Source organism: Ambystoma mexicanum, chromosome 4q, assembly GCF_040938575.1.
Source record: "Ambystoma mexicanum isolate Mex_15411 chromosome 4q, UKY_AmexF1_1, whole genome shotgun sequence".
Lineage (NCBI taxonomy): Eukaryota > Metazoa > Chordata > Amphibia > Caudata > Ambystomatidae > Ambystoma > Ambystoma mexicanum.
Genome location: NC_090928.1, coordinates 1,283,741,707 through 1,283,761,293, shown reverse-complemented (window position 1 = coordinate 1,283,761,293; position 19,587 = coordinate 1,283,741,707). Strand labels below are relative to the sequence as shown.

The following is a 19,587-nucleotide window of genomic DNA, read 5'->3' as shown; positions in this document are numbered from 1 at the left end:
TACATGCACTTTTAAATGTACTTGTGTTGTGCCACGGCACATAAGAATTCCTTCAGACAAAACTTCTTCTCTCTCTTTGGAAATAAATGCTGATCATTGTTTCATGCACACTATGGTGATTTTTGTCTGTGGCTAACTGTCAATACAGTAGTTCTCTTGCAAGGTCCTACCGACCACCCATCACGCTACTGGCTAGGGAAGCCTGTTGACTCTACCCCCTTATAATTGTGTATCTTTTCTACCCTCAAGAGTCAGGCCCCCCTAAAAAAGAGGGTTTCTTTGCCCATATATTTTTGTACCTGGAGATGGGGCACTATATAAAAAATTAGGAAGGCAAATGGAGTGATGTGGAGTTTGTGGAGTCTCTCCTACACTTTATTCTTTTGGTCTCTGACGCAAACTCATCCCTCATCTCCAGGATTGACAGAAAAACAAGCTTATCTAAGTTTAAAGTCGATGTTTGAATGTAGTGGCAGCATGGCCTGTGCCATTCTCACCATGGGAAGAGATTGGCGCTTTACCTCACAGTTCTGTCCCTGTTTCCTCGATGGTGCTGTTGATTATATTATTCATGTTTTGGCCAATACACATGTCATCCGTTATTACACAATGGACTGGTCAAGCAGGCCTCCGATTGGTGCCTTTCATTTGTGTATGGAAATTGTGAGCATCCATGTGGTATTTAGTCATGTCTGAATAAATATATTGGTAGAACATATACATGTTCCTTATGATTAAAATGTTTGTTCCTAGTGTTTTGGATGCAAAACATTTCTAAATAAAAATAATGCATTATTCCTGCTGCACGTTACCTCTGTTCCACTAAGTGTTCCCATTGGAGCAGCACTTGTCTGCCACCTATTAGGATGCCTTTCCCCAATAGATGGCACTTCAAAGTCAAATAAGTTACTATGTGAGGAGTTACTACTGAGTAGTCTTATTACGTGTGCTGCCTGTGATTGTGAACAAGTTGAAACTAATAATGTGTGTCTCATTTTATCTTAATAGGTGACTGATGCCCCAGAAATGCAACAGTGATTTAGATTCCCTGGACTATCGCAGGGAAAAGCTTCATTGTTAGAATGTGCAATTTCCAAGCATCTTAGAAGAGTGCAAGTTTGGTGTCCATTTGCCTTTTCAGAGTATTCAGGAACTGGGATTGCGAAGCCTGTTGATACATGATGCCTTCCGTCCATGCAACCTCTTTGTGGTAGCATCCAGTAACCAAGCATGTTGATGCTGTAAATCCTGGGGGAGAGGGATATCTAGCACGACCATGATAGAATTTTATGTGCAGTAAGAAAAGCATTTCTCGTTTGTGCTCTGAATTTGGGAAAAGGTTAATTGAAAAGGCTTCTCTTGAGACCAGGCACTTGAAAAAATAAACTGTCCAGACACTTTAAACGTGCACAAAATGTGGGAACAATTGCCATCTCAAGAACATACTTATTGCCCACATGAGGACATGGGTGACATCCCATATCAGTGCACTGAATTTGATAACTGTATCATGCAAATGGGTGACATTATCAGCAACCAGCAAATGAATAAAGGCGAGAAACCTTATGAGTGCACAGAATGTGGGAAAGGGTTTGCTACAAAGGGACAGCTTACATGCCACCAGAGAACACATACAGGTGAGAAACCTTATGAGTGCACGGAGTGTGGGAAAGGGTTTTCTACAAAGGAAGAGCTTACCCGCCACCAGAGAACACATACAGGTGAGAAACCATATGAGTGCACTGAATGTGGGAAAGGGTTTGCTACAAAGGGACAGCTTACATGCCACCAGAGAACACATACAGGTGAGAAACCTTATGAGTGCACTGAATGTGGGAAAGGGTTTGCTAGAAGGGGACAGCTTACATGCCACCAGAGAACACATACAGGTGAGAAACCTTATGAGTGCACTGAATGTGGGAAAGTGTTTGCTACAAAGGGACATCTTACACGCCACCAGAGATCACATACAGGTGAGAAACCTTATGAGTGCACGGAGTGTGGGAAAGGGTTTTCTACAAAGCAAGAGCTTACCCGCCACCAGAGAAAACATACAGGTGAGAAACCATATGAGTGCCCTGATTGTGGGAAAGGGTTTTCTACAAAGCAAGAGCTTACCCACCACCAGAGAAAACATACAGGTGAGAAACCATATGAGTGCACTGAATGTGGGAAAGGGTTTGCTACAAAGGCAGAGCTTACTATCCACTGGAGCAGACATATGGGTGAGAAACCTTATGAGTGCACCGAATGTGGGAAAGGGTTTGCTAGAAAGGGAGAGCTTACTATCCACTGGAGCACACATACAGGTGAGAAACCTTATGAGTGCACCGAATGTGGGAAAGGGTTTGCTAGAAAGGGAGAGCTTACATGCCACCAGAGAAAACATACAGGGGAGAAACCTTACGAGTGCACTGAGTGTGGGAAAGGGTTTGTTCTTAAGAAACTTCTTACACACCACCAGAGAACACATACAGGTGAGAAACCTTATGAGTGCACTGAATGTGGGAAATTGTTTGCTACAAAGGGACAGCTTACACGCCACCAGTTAAAACATACAGGTGAGAAACCTTATGAGTGCACTGAATGTGGGAAAGGGTTTGCTACAAAGGGAGATTTTACACGCCACCAGAGAACACATACAGGTGAGAAACCTTATGAGTGCACTGAATGTGGGAAAGGGTTTGCTACAAAGGGAGATTTTACACGCCACCAGAGAACACATACAGGTGCGAAACCTAATGAGTTCACTGAATGTGGAAAATGCTTCAGTCCGAACAGTCAACTTAGTATGCACCAGACAAAACCTGCATACCTGGGTCAATTTCAGTTTAGTGAATAGTTCAGTACCCAGGATGTCCTTATTTGCAATGAGAGAGGACGTGTAGGTGGTGAAATCTCTTCTACAATTGGTGCTTCTGATAGGAGGCGCTTCTATAATGCTACGGAGTTTGGCATGGCTGACTAATACTGTGAAGAACCTGCCTCCACAGCTGTTCCCGGTTTCCTTTGGCACACAAATGATGGCTGATTATGATTGTTGAATCACTGCTGTTTGAAATGCATCCCTTCTGGAATATTCAGAATGGAGACTGTACCTTCTGTATTAAGGTAACCATCCTATGGAACACATTGCCTAAGGACCTCATGCAAATTAATGGACAACAACATTTTGGAAAAGCTTGGAGTCAGTGGTTGAATCAATAACTATAGAACCTCAGGATATATGAGGTGCCCCTTGGGACTCCAGCAGCTAATAAGGGCTCTGACCTTAAGCGCAGGTCTCCCCCCCATCTCTCGGCTCAGCTAGGGTCTAGCACCCTCCTCATGCAACAGGGAAGCTCCCATCTACTGAAATGGAACCCAGAGGGTATCTTATCTTTTTCAGTACTGATAGTATGCTCTTGCTACATAGATTATAAAAGTGGATTTGGAGGGGCGCAGGGTGTCTTTCCCTTCCCAACTCCATTGCACAGCGCTATCAACGTACAACCCATACAACTTGCTCTGCAACACCTCCACGACAGTTCCTGTTGCATCTAATGCATGTATATAGGGCTAGAGAAGGTTTTCACAAAACAGAAAGGCTTCCGGGAGTGAAGCATAATGTTCATTACATAAGTGTTATCAATTTGCATTTCACTGTACCAACGTCTTAGAGCCAAGAATGTAAAAAGGAAGTATTTGTTTACACATATACAAATCCCCTCATGCTTTCCTTCTAGAATAACACAATATTCCAACTTTCCACGTTCATATAGAATTCAAACACATTTGTTTGTCTGATAAGAATTCTCATCTTCTGTAATCAAATTAATTTATATCACTTCTTTTGTCAAGGACATTCAAATACATGCCAAGCATCTAAACCCCTGTCCAACACCACCTGGGTTTTAAATGCCCTTTCCATTGACAAAGACACAAGTCCTGTCCATCCTTATACCTTCTGCTTCAGGAAAATCATAGTTCCAATAGACCTGCTTGATCACTGAATCAATATGTATAAAATGGCATTGCATTTCTAAAGGCACATCACAAAGTGATAGCTTGTATAGGCTCGTTAAACCTATCCAATGGCAAATAACCATACATCAAGCAATACATTTCATTGTATATCCTAATGCTCAATGCATAGCAAAATGAGTACATTATTCAGTCAAGCAAACCCCATTGTAATACTGACCCAATCATGACTCCTTCTGACGGGATCCCAGCGTAGCATCGCCTCAGCAAGTCAGCCAATCCTTGTCTAAATGCTTCTCAACCTTCATACTCTGTCAGTTGTTATAACCCTAATTATTTCCACATTTGACTATGGCAGTGCCATTTTTTTGTGCTCCTTGGAAGTTGCAATTTCTTTCTACTGAAGTAAAAAGAACAAATTACTTGCCTCTCTGTAATGTTGTTTCTAATGGATATACCTGCCATAGATTCCTCATCTTTGATTTCCATATCCTTGTGCAGCTGTTATCCAGAAACCATTCTGCCAATAGGGGGTGCTGCACAGCTCTGTATCAGTCCAACTCTTCGCACCTTGCACCAAAATGATGTCTGGGCCAGTATAAGTAGTGGTGCTGTGCACCAGACCTCAGTTCCACCCCCTCCTTTCCTACCACTCTTGATGCTGAGGGACTGTGGATCTGATGGTGCACTAGTTTCCCAGAAGAGGGGCAGGTAGGGAGTGAAATGAGGAATCTGTGGCAGGAACATTCATCAGAAGGAACATTACTGAGAGGAAAGTAATTTGTTCTGCTAATAGATTTCCTCCTGCCATGGATTCCTCATCTATGAAGGACTCCCAAAGCAGTACTTAATCTGTCGGAGGGAGGAAAGCAAGCACACCACCTAAACCACAAAACGCAGAAGGACTGCCCTATCCAAACTGGGATCCTGGCCCGCGAGGGAATCCAAGCAGTAATTCTTACCGAGCGTGTGCAGGGATGCCCACGTTGCTGCCTGGCAAATGTCCAGGACAAGGGACCCCCCTCTGCAGGGCAAAGGTGGTAGCCCCTCCTGGTAGAATGAGCCCAGATGCCCTCGCCCACGCCCTTCACACCCAGAGCATAGCATTCTGAGATGCAGAGAATGATCCACCTGGACAGGGTCTGTTTGGTCACAGCCCTTCCCGCACCAGCGCAGCCAACTAAAATCTGGTCATCTTGCCTAGCCTCTCGAGTATGAGGGACATAGAAATGAAGGAACCGTATTGAGTCCAATCAATGAAATCTTTCCTCTGCCTTAAAAGGGTGAGGTGGAGGGAAGAATGCAGGAAGATGGGTCTGAGAGATGGAAATCTGAGACCCTTTTTGGCAGAAAGGAGGGTCTTGCTCCCAGTCACATTCTCCTGGGGGTGGGGGAAGGGACCAATGCAGAGGTAAAACTAAGTATGGAGCTCACTCACCCATCTCGCGGATGTGATGGCAACCAGGAAAATCACATAAGGGTGAGCAATGGTACAGGAATGAAAGGGCCCAAATGGAGCGCCCATAAGAAAAGTTCAAACTAAATTCAAATTCCACACTGGAACTATGAACTGGTAGGGAGGTAATTGGTTATACGAACCCCACAAGAACTGCATAACAGTGTTGATTGTGAAAAACGCCCTTTTCTAGGGACCTCTTGAACACCGAAATGGTGCCAAGGTAACCCTTCCAAGTGTCAACCTGCAGGCTTACTTGGGCCAAGGAAAACAGAAAATCCAACGCATGGGGCAGAGGACAGGATAAAGGATCCAGGACCCTCTCCGTGCCCAGTGAAAATGTATGCCACCTGCAGGCATAAATGGAGTTTGTAGCTGGCCTCAGAGTTGAAAGGAGGACTCCTTGTATCATAGCACCTCCGTAGTCCACCATGAAGGTTAAGGCTGCTGAGGTTCATGTGGAGAACACACCCTTCTGACTGGGAGAGCAAATCTTCTCATTGGCGCAAGGGAGGGCAGATGGGCCTGTCCAACAACTCTGGATACCACGTTGAGGGCCAGCGGGATGACTGGGATCGGTGGGCACTCATAAAGGAGGTCAAAAGTCCACTTGACGGTCAATGCGCCCCGCAAAGCTCCCTACTGAGTAAATTCCCTGCAGTAGAACTCACTTCCGATTGACGCTGGAAGCGAAGAGGTCCAATTGATGAGTCACCTCCCCCCGCCCATGAAGAGAGATTGCCTCCCGAACTTCTTGACGGAGCTCCCATTTGTGGTAGGCCGAGGTTTGGCTGCTCAATGCATCTACTGTGATGTTCTCCCGTGTGGCCTGATGAGCCGCCGTCGGGGACACCTAGTTCTCCAGAACCACAGTCTCATTGCTTCTCTGCCCTCTGGAGCATGCTCTGCCACACGGACTACAGCTGACCAGAGGCCCAAGGAGAAGTTCACCATGGCACAAGATGCATTCATGGCTTTCACCACTAGGCTGCCTGATGCGAACACTTCCTTGCCTCATGTGTCCAGCCTTTTGCTTTACCTGTCCGGTGTAAGGGAGGGAAAAGGTAGAGGTTTTCAGGCTCACTGTAGTGGCCTGTACCACCAGGCTTTCAGGTAATGCGTCGGCGGGTCGGAAGGTGCAGGACAATGCTTCCATGCTATATCCGTGTCCATTGGGGGTGACAGAGGCAGGTTTTTCCCACGCTTCTAACACTGGTGCCTCTACCTACACATTGAAGGGCAGCAGTGCCTCTTTGGTGCATCGTCCAGAATGTTGCAGAGTTTGTATTGCACTCTGGACCTGGGCGGCACAGAGGAACCCAGGGTATCGACCACCTTTGCCATCAGGCACTAAAAAGCAGGTTGAGGTTTAAGTGGGGTTGGTGCTGGTAGAATGTCCAACTACAGGGAATTGTCCAGCATGTCGCCACTCCCATAGAACTACTCGGGAAGTGTCTCCTCTCTAGAATCCATGGGCTCCAAACCTAGGGGATCTCGTAAATGTCATACTTTTTCGACATAAAAGTGTCGATGAGAAGTGTCACATATTCCCGTGGAGTCCGTGGTGCGGTGTCGTTAAAGTGTGAATGCGTGGAAAAAAGGAACTGAGGTCATGGGGCGTGGCTCCACTACTTATACTGGCCTCAATGTCGTTTCTGGTGCAAAGCGCATAGAGGCTTTGGACTGACCCGACACAGAGCCGGGAAAAACCCCCTGACTGCAGAAATGTTTCTAGAGAACAGCTGTGCTAGGATATGGATATCCTAGATGAGGAATCCGTGGAAGGAAGGAATCCTTTAAAAATGCCTCTACTGGGAATTCTTTTTGTACACCCCCATAAAGTAGTTTTACTTTCAACATCAACACATAGAGATTAAAATACCTCACATTTAAATTATCTGTAGCACTCATTTATAATACAAATGGAGAATGCTATACTCTTACGTTCCGTCCCCTTTCCTCCATACTTGGGGGACATTCCTCCGTCCTGTGGGACGGGAGCGGAGCACTTTGTAAAAAGCATCACATTTAAAAAAAAAATATGTCCCTCTCTTTTTACGCGGAGTACTGCACGTGGCCGTAACCCTGCCCTCCTTAGCGCCGCCCAGCGCATCGCCCATCAGTCCTTTTCTCTGCACGATCGGGACTGGACACACTTGCATCTTCGGAAGATTTTTTTAGTGTCCTTCTCTCCTGCTCCGGTTTAGCGGTCGCGTAGTAGTCCGTCTATGCCGGTTCGGTTAGATTTTCCTTCTTGTTCATCCTGCGAGTGACGCTTCGCTAGGGCGGATCCCCATCCTCTTTGTTTAGAGTGTTTGGGTCTGGATTACCGGTGCGAATCCCTTTCGGTCCGGTCACTTCAACGTCGTCTGGAGCGGTGGGAGGTGTTTCAGCATGTTCCTCCCCCGCATTTTCAGTTTCATCAACGAAAAGAGACGCCTGGTAAGTTCTTTAGTTTTTAGGGCACCCCGACTCAAAAGCTCTGTTACCGGGTTTCCCCTGAGGTGCCTTTCAGACCTAAAAAAAGGTACCAGAGTTTTCTCCGAGGGGCACCGTAAGGGGCCTGCCTACACTGAGGCCCCTCCTGTGGGGACTATTCAACAGCCCAGTTCTACTGAGGCGGTGGGTACCGGAGCTTGCTTAAAGGTCTCCTTGTCTGGAGCTTCCCATACAGACAGCGGGGCGTGCCCCAATGCCTCGGTAGAGGCTTTCTGTACCGAACCAAGGTTTAAGGCCCCTCGTGAGCGAGCTGTTACCGGACTCTGGTCCAAGGTTCCTCTGTCTGAGGCTCAGGTGACTGACAGAACTGAGAGGCCTCTTAAGGTCTTGTCAGTGAGGTGGATTCCTCATCATTCCCGCGCTTGCGGTGATACCGGTTCTGTCGAGGGGACATAGAGTGAGGTTGCTGACGGCAATTCCTCTTCTACCGGCGTTGCCGAGGTTCCTCTGTTAGAGGCTAATTTGGCTGATAGTATGTCTCAGAAACATCCTAGGCCACATACATAGTACCGGCTCTGCCGAGGTTCCTTGTGTCAAGGCTAAAAGACCCCTGACCCGTCTGTGGCAACCCCTGCCTCACTCTCCCATGTGACGCAGTTCTCCTCAGGCACTGACAAAATGGCAGCCGTTCCTGCCAAGACCACAATGGCCATTTTGGATTCCTCCCTTACACCTACGCCATCAGCTTTAGGTGCTGGGATTGTTTTTTCAGGTGAACATCGATTTCCTTGTGCGAATCCCTTTCGTCCAGTTTATGACTGGAATGCTTGGTTGCCTTTGCCGCACACGGTCTCGCTTCCTGCCACATCTGCACCTTTGATCTACGTTAATCCAGCTGGTGAGGGCCCTTCTCGGCAGGCCTCTCCCATACAACCCTGGAGCTACTCCTCTCATGAAAGACTTCTGCCCGCCCTAGTGTCTGAGAGTATGCATTCTGACCCCATGAAGTATTATCTGCCGTCTTTTGAGGTAAATCTGCTCTCCCGTGCCGGCAGTTCCTACTGTGGCACTGGTTGTCCCGGCAGCTGTTCCACCTCTACAGGTTAGCCCACCGCCGGCCCTTCTGCCCCTGCCTCCCTTGTCTTCAGTAGACAAGTCTTTGGCAGAGCCAGATGTGACGCGGGTTGATTCGGACGCGTTGGATGACACGCAGGGAGATCAGGATAGCGATGACCAGCCCTGCTCTGTTAGGGCATTCCATGACCGGGTGCTGGAAATGTGTCTTCTGGATGTTCCAGTACCTGAGGCACCCGCTCTGCAAGAAGGGGTGCTCTCTGGGACGTTCACCTGTCTCCTCAGGAGCGTTCCGGCTTGTTCTTCCAGAAGGACGTTTTGGCCGAGGTCCGCAAGGTCTGGGATAAACCACACTCTGGACTGGACAACAAAAAGATTGACACTCGTTATCAGCTTCATACTTCGGAGGAGGTAGCCTTAGCATCTTGCCCGCTCCCTTCCTCCACAGTGGTGGCGGCTGCCATGCTACATTACAGACCGGCTTCAACGTCGTCTAAAGCAGCAGCTCAGGTCCTGGCTAAAGAGGACACACTTATTGACTCTTTGGGGAGGAAGATCTTTGCTAATTCGGCCCTGCAGTTGGGTCGGGTGAACGCAGAGCTCATATTAGCGGGGGCAAATATGAAAATGTGGAAAGGTCTGTCCGAATTTGAGGAGTTCTTTCCCGCTGACCAGCTGGACGATTTTAAGGCTGGCATGTCAGATGCCAGAGTCCTGGCGCAGGATATGATTCGGGCTATGGCGCATCATGTCAACGGCTCGGGTCCTCATGCTTGGCGTGGACACCTCTCGTCAGGCTTGGCTTCATGCCACAAAGTTTTCCAAGGAGGTTCAGGATAAAGTTCTGGACCTGCCTTTTGACGGCAAAGAACTGTTCCATTGGTCAACAGCTGTAGAGCTGACCAAAACGAAGGACAGCACTCAGCCAAGTCCCTGTCCGTTCTGGTGAAACCACCTTTCAGGGCTCAGAGAATGCCCTCACAGCCTCACCCTCCTCTGGTTTTCGGGGGTTTCTGGATCGAAAGACACGTAGAGTCGATCCTGCAGCTGGAAACTCCCGTCGGCGTCAGCAGCGAGGCCGGTTTTTCTCTCGATCCTTTGCCTCCTCAGGATCAGGTGGTCCCGCCACCGAGAAACCTGTTAAATGAGGGTTTTCGCCGCTCACATGAGACCCCGGTGGGAGGGCACATTTAGTCTCACTGGGAGGCATTGCAGACTATCACCGAGGACCGGTTGGTCTTGTCCGTTGGTTGGGCAGGCTTCTGCTTGCCCCTTCCCTCTACCCCACCCATCAATCCTCCCTTCCAACAGTCTGGGATGCCCTCCATCAGAGCTGAGGTCCAGAAGCTTCTGGATCTCAAGGCGGTGGAACCCGTTCCCATAGGGGAGCGAGGGGAGGGCTTCTACTCCTGTCTGTTTACGGTGCCCAACCAGGCTGGCATGCGCACCATTCTAGACCTTTCCCAGTTCAACCATTCTCTTCCCCAAGAGAAATTCAAGATGATCACCCCCTGTCAGATAAAGTCCTCTCTACAGAAGGGCGACTGGCTCAACGTGGAGGACCTTCAGGATGCTTATATGCATATCCTCATTTGGAGCCTGCATCGGAAATACCTACGGTTTTCCATGGGAGAGGAGTATTTCCAGTTTCGTGTGCTCCCGTTTGGTCCCAGCTCGGCGCTGGGTGTCTTTACAAAGATGTCGGTCATCGTAGCTAATCTTCGGCTACAGAGTATCCATGTGTATCCGTATTTGGACGATTGGCTGCTGCACAGTCCTTGTCCACTGAAAGCCTCGAGCAACCTTCAGTCTCTCCTCCAGCTCTTGTTCCACCTCGATCTCTCAGACTTGATTTTCCTGGGTTTTCGTTGGAACACAATCTATTGCAGATTGTACCTGACTGGGGACAGAATGGCGGGTCTGTTTAAAAACACTATTAATGCTAAAATTTCCTATTTTAAAAAACAAAATTCCATATGACAATCTTTTCTAAAACACACATCTCATAAAATCGCATCATATGATGAATCAAATTCTCATCGCTTCCCACCAACATATTTTCCCAGCTAACACTTATACTTTCTACATTCATTGTGTTATCATAGGCATGTAAATATTTAAGTCTAAGAGATAATAAAGAATCAGTCACAGATAAGATGTTTGGCTGACTCTATTATATTCATACCACATAGTCTACAATATCTCTCTGTTAGAGGTATATCAACTTTGGGTTCCAACACTTCTTACACTGATTACATTTAAACAATAGATATCTCTGCATTCTTCGACTATCAGGGTATGCCATCTGATAAGCTGGTCTGCCTAATGTATTAGAATAAAATTCTAGGTATACTCCACTGTTAACTTTCATGGATAAATTAACTATATTTTTATCACGATCCAGGTTATGTATACCTTTTTTCAATAGCGATTTAATCTTATACATAGAATGTAATGAGCAACTATCACTAAAGTCAAATGCCCATTTGGCGAATATTTTATCCCAGGTATACAACAGTCATAACCTGTTTCTTTTCCATCTTTGCATATGCCGATATTAATTCGACCACAAATGTGCCATTATTTAACCGTTGCAATTTTGCATATAAGATCGCTATCATATATTGCATTTTACTATTTACACTAGTAAGGCGTTTATGCAGTCGGAGAGCATGTCGGCCTTTTGGTTCCAGAGGCTTCTGGGCCTCATGGCCTTGTGCCTGCTGGCTCTTCTTCGCCTCAAGATGAGGAGAACGCAGATGGCTGAAGCTTGTGGCTTCAAGCAGTGGATCCAGATTCCAAAATAATATTGGTTCCACCTTTCATGAGGATGGACCTCCTGTGGTGGTTGTCTCTCAGAAAATCTGTCGCTGGGTGCTCCTTTTCAGGACCCCTGTCCACTGTTGACTGTCAAGGCGGATTCCTCCCTTCTGGGTTGGGGTGCAACATTGGATCATATTAAGGTTTCAGATCTTTGGTCGCCACAGGACAGACCGTTTCATATAAACTATGTCGATATTCCTGGTGCTGAAAGCGTTCAAATCAGGCATGTCAACAAGGTGGTCCATGTCCGCATGGACAATGCGGTGTCCATGTTCTATATCAACAAGCAGGGGGGAGGGGGGGTACCAGGTCTCCTCCTCTTGTGGATCTTGCCATTCAGATTTGGGAATGGGCCATTCAGCATGGTATCTAGCTGGTAGCAGTACACATCCTGAGCCAGCTGAATGTCACTGCAGATGCCCTCAGCCGACGGCCAATTGTCAGCTACGAGTGGGAACTGAACACAGAGATCCTCTTGGATATTTTCGCTGTTGGGGCACCCCAGAAGTGGACCTCTTTGCGACTTCTACAAACAGCAAGCTTCCCCTGTATGCCTCCAGGAACGGGCTCGGAGCCTCTTCAGTGGGGGCTGCTCTCGAGGTTCCATTTCACAACATGAAGGCCTACGCTTTTCCTCTCATCCATCGGGTGCTTTGCAAGCTGAGGAACACGCTGAATTTCTCCCTGCTGTTCATAGCCTGTTGGTGGCCGGCCATGTTTTGGTTTTCGGAGCTTCAGCATCTGTCGGTCTGCCCGCCACTCAAGCTTCTGCTGGTCCCCGATCTGCTTCACCAGAGCGGTCAGCAGCTATGGCGCCCCTCCCCACAATCGTTCAGCTTGGCGGCCTGGTGCCTGAGTTCAGATCTTTAGAGCGTTTCAATTTGTCCTCGGATAACATGCGCATTATTAAGGTGGCCAGGAAACCCTCGACAAGATCTCGGTATAGAAGTAAATGGCTACGGTTCTGCCACTGGTGTTTGGCTAGGCAGCTGGACCCAGGGAGGCTACTATCGACATGATTCTGTCTGTCTCCCATCTGGCAGAGTCTGGCATTCATGTCTTGTCCTGCAGGACTTATTTATCGGCTGTTGCCACTTATTTGTCCACAGACCAGTGCTCGCTTTCACTGACAAATCCAGTGATTAAAAGACTCTTTGCCGGCCTCATGCATCTTTACCCTCATGTTCGCAACCTGCATCCAAGGTTGTATTTTAATGGTCCTTACGGCCTTGTGTCATAATCATTTTGAGCCCATGGCTACTGTTGATTTTAAGTACCTTTTCGTGGAAAGTGTCCTTTTTGATTACTGTGACTTTGGCAAGGCGGTGAGTGAGCTCCAAGCCTTGTCGGTAGAACATCCTTTCCTGGTTTTTCATAAGGATAAGGTTGTCCTTTCGGACGAATCCTTCCTTTCTTCCAAAAGTGGTCACTGATTTTCATCTGAATCAGTTTCCTTGCCTGTCTTATTTCCAGACCTGGCCTCAGAGGCCGAAAGGGTTTAGCATTGTCTGGACGTTAGAAGAGCTCTTAAGTTCTATCTGGACAGAACATCTGAGTTTAGGAACTCTTTTCAGCTTTTTGTGACCTTTGGAAATCCGCAAGGAAAGCCGGCCTCGAAAGCAGCCATCTCCCGATGGATTGCTGCCTGTATTTCTGACGCATATACTATTCAGGGTCTTCAGCCCCCAAAGGGAATTCGTGCTCATCTTGTCCGGGGCAAGGCGGCTGCCGTTGCCTTCCAAAAATACGTTCCCTGTGAGAGCATTGCAAAAGTGGCTACGTGGGTCTCCCCACCGGCTTTTTGTAAGCATTACTGTCTGGACCTGAGCTCCAGGGCTGATGCTCAGTTCGGTCAAGCTGTGCTTAAGAACCTGTTTCAGTAAGGGGTTTCCATCCACCCGTAATTCCTGTGAGGAGTGCTTGGCAATCTCCCATAAGTGTGGAGGAAAGGGGACGGGACGTAGGAGTATAATAAAGTTATTCACTGTAGTGCCTATCTTACTCCTAGTCACCTTTCCTCCATGCGCACGGCCGCCATCCCCTCTAATAAGGTTCCTCTGTTATTGCTTAAAGGTCTCAGACGGGCGATAGAAAAGGACTGATGGGTGATGTGCTGGGCGGAGCTTGTGAGTTTACGGCCACATGCGGTACCCCGCATAAAAAGAGGGGAAGGACACATTTTTGAAAAAATGTGATGCTTTTTACAAAGTGCTCTGGTGCCGTCCCACAGGATGGAGGAATGTCCCGGAAGTATGGAGGAAAGGGGACCATGGACTAGTAGTAAGGTAGTCACTACTAGGAGTAATTTTATTCTCATATGGCAATTGGACTAAACTCGGCACAACACGTGCAAAGACTGTTTTGCAATGGTGAAAACATGGAGAAGTGGCATCCATAAAAATATTACTCCCTAAGTCTGTTTCCAAGAAATGCATGCCTCCGCAGGAGTGCCATCCTCGCTGAATGCTGCAGTGTTTCTACTTTGTGAATCATGTTCTACAGCACTAGTTTCCTTTCCTCCCCAGGATCCCCTCTAGTTATTACACTATTGCCTATCTCTATTGCAGCATTTAGGATTAGTAGATGGTTCCCTAGCCTGGGATCGACATGTGGTGGTGCAATTACACAAGGGAGGGTGCATGCCCACTATTAAAGCACTATCTTAAAAGAGATTGGTTTCATGTGAAGGGCCCAGAGAAGATGTCAAGTCTTCTGTTAAATTATGTGGACATGTATTTAAGAAAACGGACATTTTGTGAATAGAGTCGAAAGAGCAAGTGGAATAGACATCCTCTGTGTTTTGAGACAATAAAAGTCATGTAAATTTGGAAATGAAATGGTGCCTTTCTGTCTGAAATGAGCTGTGGGTGTAATGATATCACAGCTGTTCTCTAAATTCCAAGAAGGAATAGTGGAATAAATGTTTACAAAATAAAGCTGGTCTTGGATAAACTGACATGTCTAATGTAAAAGTCCCCCACTGTGATTCATACACTGAGTGAAATGCTGATGAAATGAATATTGAGCTTCAGCCAATATGTCACTGTGTTAACATCAAAAATACATTGTTATAACTCCATTTGTGTTAAATCTTTTTCCCTGACTTTTTGTGTAAACTGTGTCCTGGAACAGAGGCGATTAATTTGTTTTAATTAGTGGGGTGACCACCTCTATTCCAGTTTAATGCTGGAATTAATGTTATTGTCCACTTTTTAAACTTTCTTGTCATGACCATGGAGGGGGAGTAGGTAGAGACAGAGGAGGTGGGGGTAAGAGAGGTGGGGAAAGAGGGGACCATGGAGGGAGCTGGTCGTGACCGAGGAGGTGGAGTAAAGAGAAGGAGGTAGTAATGGTTTCAGTGGATGGGTGGGAAAGTGGTGAACATGGTGAGGTGGTAGTGACGGAGGAGGTGGTGTTCAAATCTGCAGGGAGTTCCCTTCCATACCTTAACACTCAGCTAAGTGAGATATGGCATTAAAGAAAAAATGGAGGAAATTAAGATGTGTTCACAAATCAATGAATTGATACAAAATTGAGTAATTGATCCAGTGAATTAAACCCACATTCTACATTTCCTGTCTTTGTATGAATATTTGCTAGCATGACCTGCCACTTTTCTTACAACAAAATTGATGGATGAACTTTCTTTTCCATAGAATTGTAATAACTGAGGAGTCAGGAATGATACTGGGACAAATGCTAGATAGGATTTTGGCTGAAGCATTTTGTTATAACAACAATTAAGTTGGGAAAAGGCCTTGCTGTCCCTGCACTAGTGGAGGTTTCCCCTCCTAAACTCAGAACTAAGGATCTGTCGGTATCAGAAATTCAAAACCAAACCATCCTGTGTCCAAAGTACTGTTCTGACCTTTGCACTCTAAACAAATGAATTCTAAGGTGAAAAGGATAATGTGTTTGGCCTTGAGTGTTTTATAAATGTTCAAAAGAAAACTCCCACAAAAAATAAGTCTTTCAAGTCTGGGCATCCTTGCTCCAGAGGTTCTTCCCTTCCCCTGGATTCTTCATCCCTTTTTTTTTTCGGTTACATATATAGCATTCATGCCCTGCCGCTGAGGCGGATGTGGCATTTGAGCCTGAGCTTTGTAGGCCTGAGCTATGCGCCGTTAGCACAGATAGTTTTTTTTTTTTTGCCTCACGGGAGATCCACTCTGCGTGAGGGCATCTCCTGACAGAGAAAACAAAAGGGCAGCCTTCCTTAAAATCAAAGATGGATTAGATCAATTTTTGGATGACAGCGGCCATTGAAAATATGTTCGATAATGGCCGTGACGGCAGAATCTTGCCCGGGAAAGGTGGATTCTGATTGGTCAGACAGTCTTTCCCGGGTGCGAAGAACAGTTCTTGGCGTTCCCTTGGGTCAACAACAAAAGTTCTCTTCAAACCATGCCTCTTCATTACTGCAATAAAATGACTCCTGCTCTGCATGAGTACCGGCTAAACTGTCTACTCGGCCCGACATTGCTTCTAAACCAGCAGTGATCAAAATCTTAAAGGTGAAACGGGCACAGCCTTATAGGTACATCACCTTCACCTCTTTTGCTGACGTGGCCTGAGGATGGGCTTTAACTTCACGAGAGGTGTGAGCTAATAAAGTTGCAACACAAACAATAGTACAGTGGTGTCAAAATAAAAGTCATGAATGTCAATCAAGGGTCTGAAAATAGGAACTTTAGTATCAATGATCAGTTAGACCAGGAAGTGCAGCAAGTGGGTTTACTGTTATTGTAGCTCTACACTGACAGTCCAAACCAAAGTCTTTCTACAGTCTCTATCTGTGTGAAGGCGGAGCAGCCACGCTAGAACCTGCAGCTACAGTGAAGTGGATTGCTGCAAGTGTGTTACCTGCTGGTTCCATGATGTTCCCAGCCCTGCTCTATGGAAAAGTTACATCACCCTAGGGGACATTCGAGCCGACGTTGTCAAAGAGGCAGTGGATGTAAGCCAGGGGAGAGAAGGAGCGCTTGCTGGTGAGTGAAGTGAGTCACACAGGTGCGCTGTGCCTGCTGAACTATTCTTGTACTCTTAGCATAGCAAGTGCTCCTTGCATCGATATGAAGCTTTTATTTCTATTTTCTCCCTCTGTACGGACTTGCTCAATCCACCCAGCCTGTCACAAATGAGTATATACTCTGTAAGGAGTGGTGCAAAGATCTCCCAGACCGAAAACCTGGCTGCACACATTGGGATAACTGATCAGGAGGCAGACTTTCAGAAACAAATCCCCCTGTCCCCCCTGCTTCTCCAGTGCTTCCCCCCCTTTGACAGACACTGCGTTCCTATGACTATCTGCGTTCCTATGACTATCTTGTATTATTACGAACAAAAATATGATAGAGACCCCCGCAGAGCTAGTGCACAAAGAGATCATCCAGAAGGAAAATGCTTTGCCACAACAGATTGAGCCAATCTTGGAAACACAGCGTGTTTTTTTTTCTCCACGGCCTCAATTTGTGACAGATGAAAACTTGTCCCAATCCCCACTGTTTTTTGCCTAAGAGTCCTTGGACCCTAAGCAAATGCCTTCACCTCTGGACCTTCCACTGCAGGATTCCTCTCAAAACAAAGAGGGATCCATCCACATGCATACTACCATACACAACGTACCGAACAAGTCTCTGCCCTTCATGCTCTGAACTTTACCCTTTCCTAGATGGGGAATCCATACGACTCAATCTCAGAGGAATTTCGCAAACAGCGTGCCCTCCTAACTGCATTGTCCTCCAAATTGGCCTTTCTGGAGGGTTTCATCCATCGAAGGGTTCAATACCAAGATGAACGTTAAGGCAAAGTAGGGGTACCACAGTCAGGAGGAGTGTGGATCAAGAAGCCCGTACTAGTTCTGGCCTTCAGCCCCTCGCTCCAAAAAAGAAAGACTGAAAGAACTGAGCAGCGAAAAATGGAGAACAAGGCAGTAAACACAGTGGGGACGGAAACATAATGGTTCAGTTTAAAACCAACGCATCCCAAAAATCAGAGGATTCTCCCAAAACGAGGGCAAAGTGCTCACTGAGTTTCATGAGGAACTTATGGCATAGTAGGTCTCCCCCCTACAATGGAGGAGGATGTTTGCAGACCAAACCAAAGCCAGTCCCTTAGAATCAAGGAGGTTGTAACTAACAACCCGCCAAATCGAACAGCTGCTGAACATGCAAGCAAAGAGCCATCATGTGCCCCCTGAGAAGGCAAAGAAGTTAAATAAGCAAACAAAGGGCTCAGCGGAAGGGCTATAGGGCCCAATTGACAAGTTGGTAAAACCCACTGGAAAATCGGTCAAGTTTGGATCACAGCATCATGGAAGTCTATTCGGACATGGAGAGTGTGGGTGAACCAGCTGACCTAAGCTTGGCTTATATGGAATATTTTTTGCCAACCTCTGCATTGGTAAACGCACGAGCAGCAGCAATTGGAACACCCAGAGGAAAGCCAGATCAGATTACAGAGGAGGGCTCAGCAACTGGTGCCAATTTTCCAAATACGGGATCTGGAGCCCAAATTGCAACTGGATCCAGGCCCGGGTTAGTTGAGATAGCCTACATGCAACTAGTCTCCAAAAACCCCAGCGGTCTGATGTGCAAATAGCGGAATCGCGATGCCCAGGAAATCAAATGAGTGCACCGGTAACCGGTTATTGCATTGACAACCAAAGCATCAACAGCCAAACCAACTAAAAAAAAAAAAAGCATCTAATGCATTTTTTTTAGATGGTAAAGGGTTTAGTTTAATAAAAATGGGGTTTTAAGGTTTAAAAAAGGGGGTTACGAAATCAAAAACAGAGCCCCTTCTTGACATTACAATAGAGGAGCCTCAAATCGTGCCATAACAACAAGGAGGATTCAATGTGTCCTATATCCCCGGATAGGGGACAGACTATGCTGGAGTCTGCTCCAAAAGGAAATTGGGCTTCTCTAGCTTCTCTGCATCACCCCCTTGAGCTGCTTGGGAAGGAGCGAAAGGGGAAGACTAATACCAGCTTATACGATCAGGGTTGGCACCTAAATTAAATCTCTTCAAAAAAGGCAAAAAAAGAGACTAAGTACTTAGGGAAAATCTGCTGAAAGAGCATACGTTAATCCTTCCCAAATGGAGTCTCACTGACATTAAATCGACCTCAAATCCTGGCCTTGTTCTGGGAGATCCCTAGCCTGAGGCTTATTGCCTCCTGCGACATAGCGACGGTCCAATTTCCAGTAAGCGGTAGTTTAAATCTGGCTAAACTCCACTTGTTGTCACAAATGACCAGGGCATTGGTTTTGTCAGAACTAAAATTGTTTTTATCCTTGGGATATGATGTAGTGCAGTCCTTGATGGACCCAAAAACAGCCCCCAACGAATTTGTGCTATCTCAACCCTCCGACCCTCAATGTTCATTCAAGAATTGTCTACCTTAAATCCACTCTCAGTAGTCATAAACATGCAAACACGTGAGAAGAGCAGAACCATTAAGGAACATCCAGACAGACCATGGCCTGAGTATGATTGTTCCATGGTCTTATCTGTGTTACATGGAGGGGGAATGTCAGAATTCCTTAGGCCAGTACTCCTTGTTGACACGTCGTGAAGTAAATATTTCTTCCTATCAATGTGATTCTCAGGGGTACGAAAGGACAGACTGAGAGACTAATTGATCGGAAGATGTTGTAGAGTCGTTGGAATCTGTAGAGTCGTGGGAATTGCAACTGCTTCACGAGAATGATGACATCCAGGTTCCTTTTAACGACTGCAGAGAAACGTACAACTGATTACCAACCAAATATGACCACTTCTATGAAAGAATTACAATATTCAACAGACTAACCTGCAGAGAAACGGGC

At 46.5% G+C, this 19,587-nt stretch overlaps 1 pseudogene; it reads left to right on the top strand.

Moving 5' to 3' along the window:
- LOC138467378 (zinc finger protein 850-like) overlaps positions 1-19,587 on the top strand; it is a 319,559-nt pseudogene that overhangs the window by 23,417 nt on the left and 276,555 nt on the right.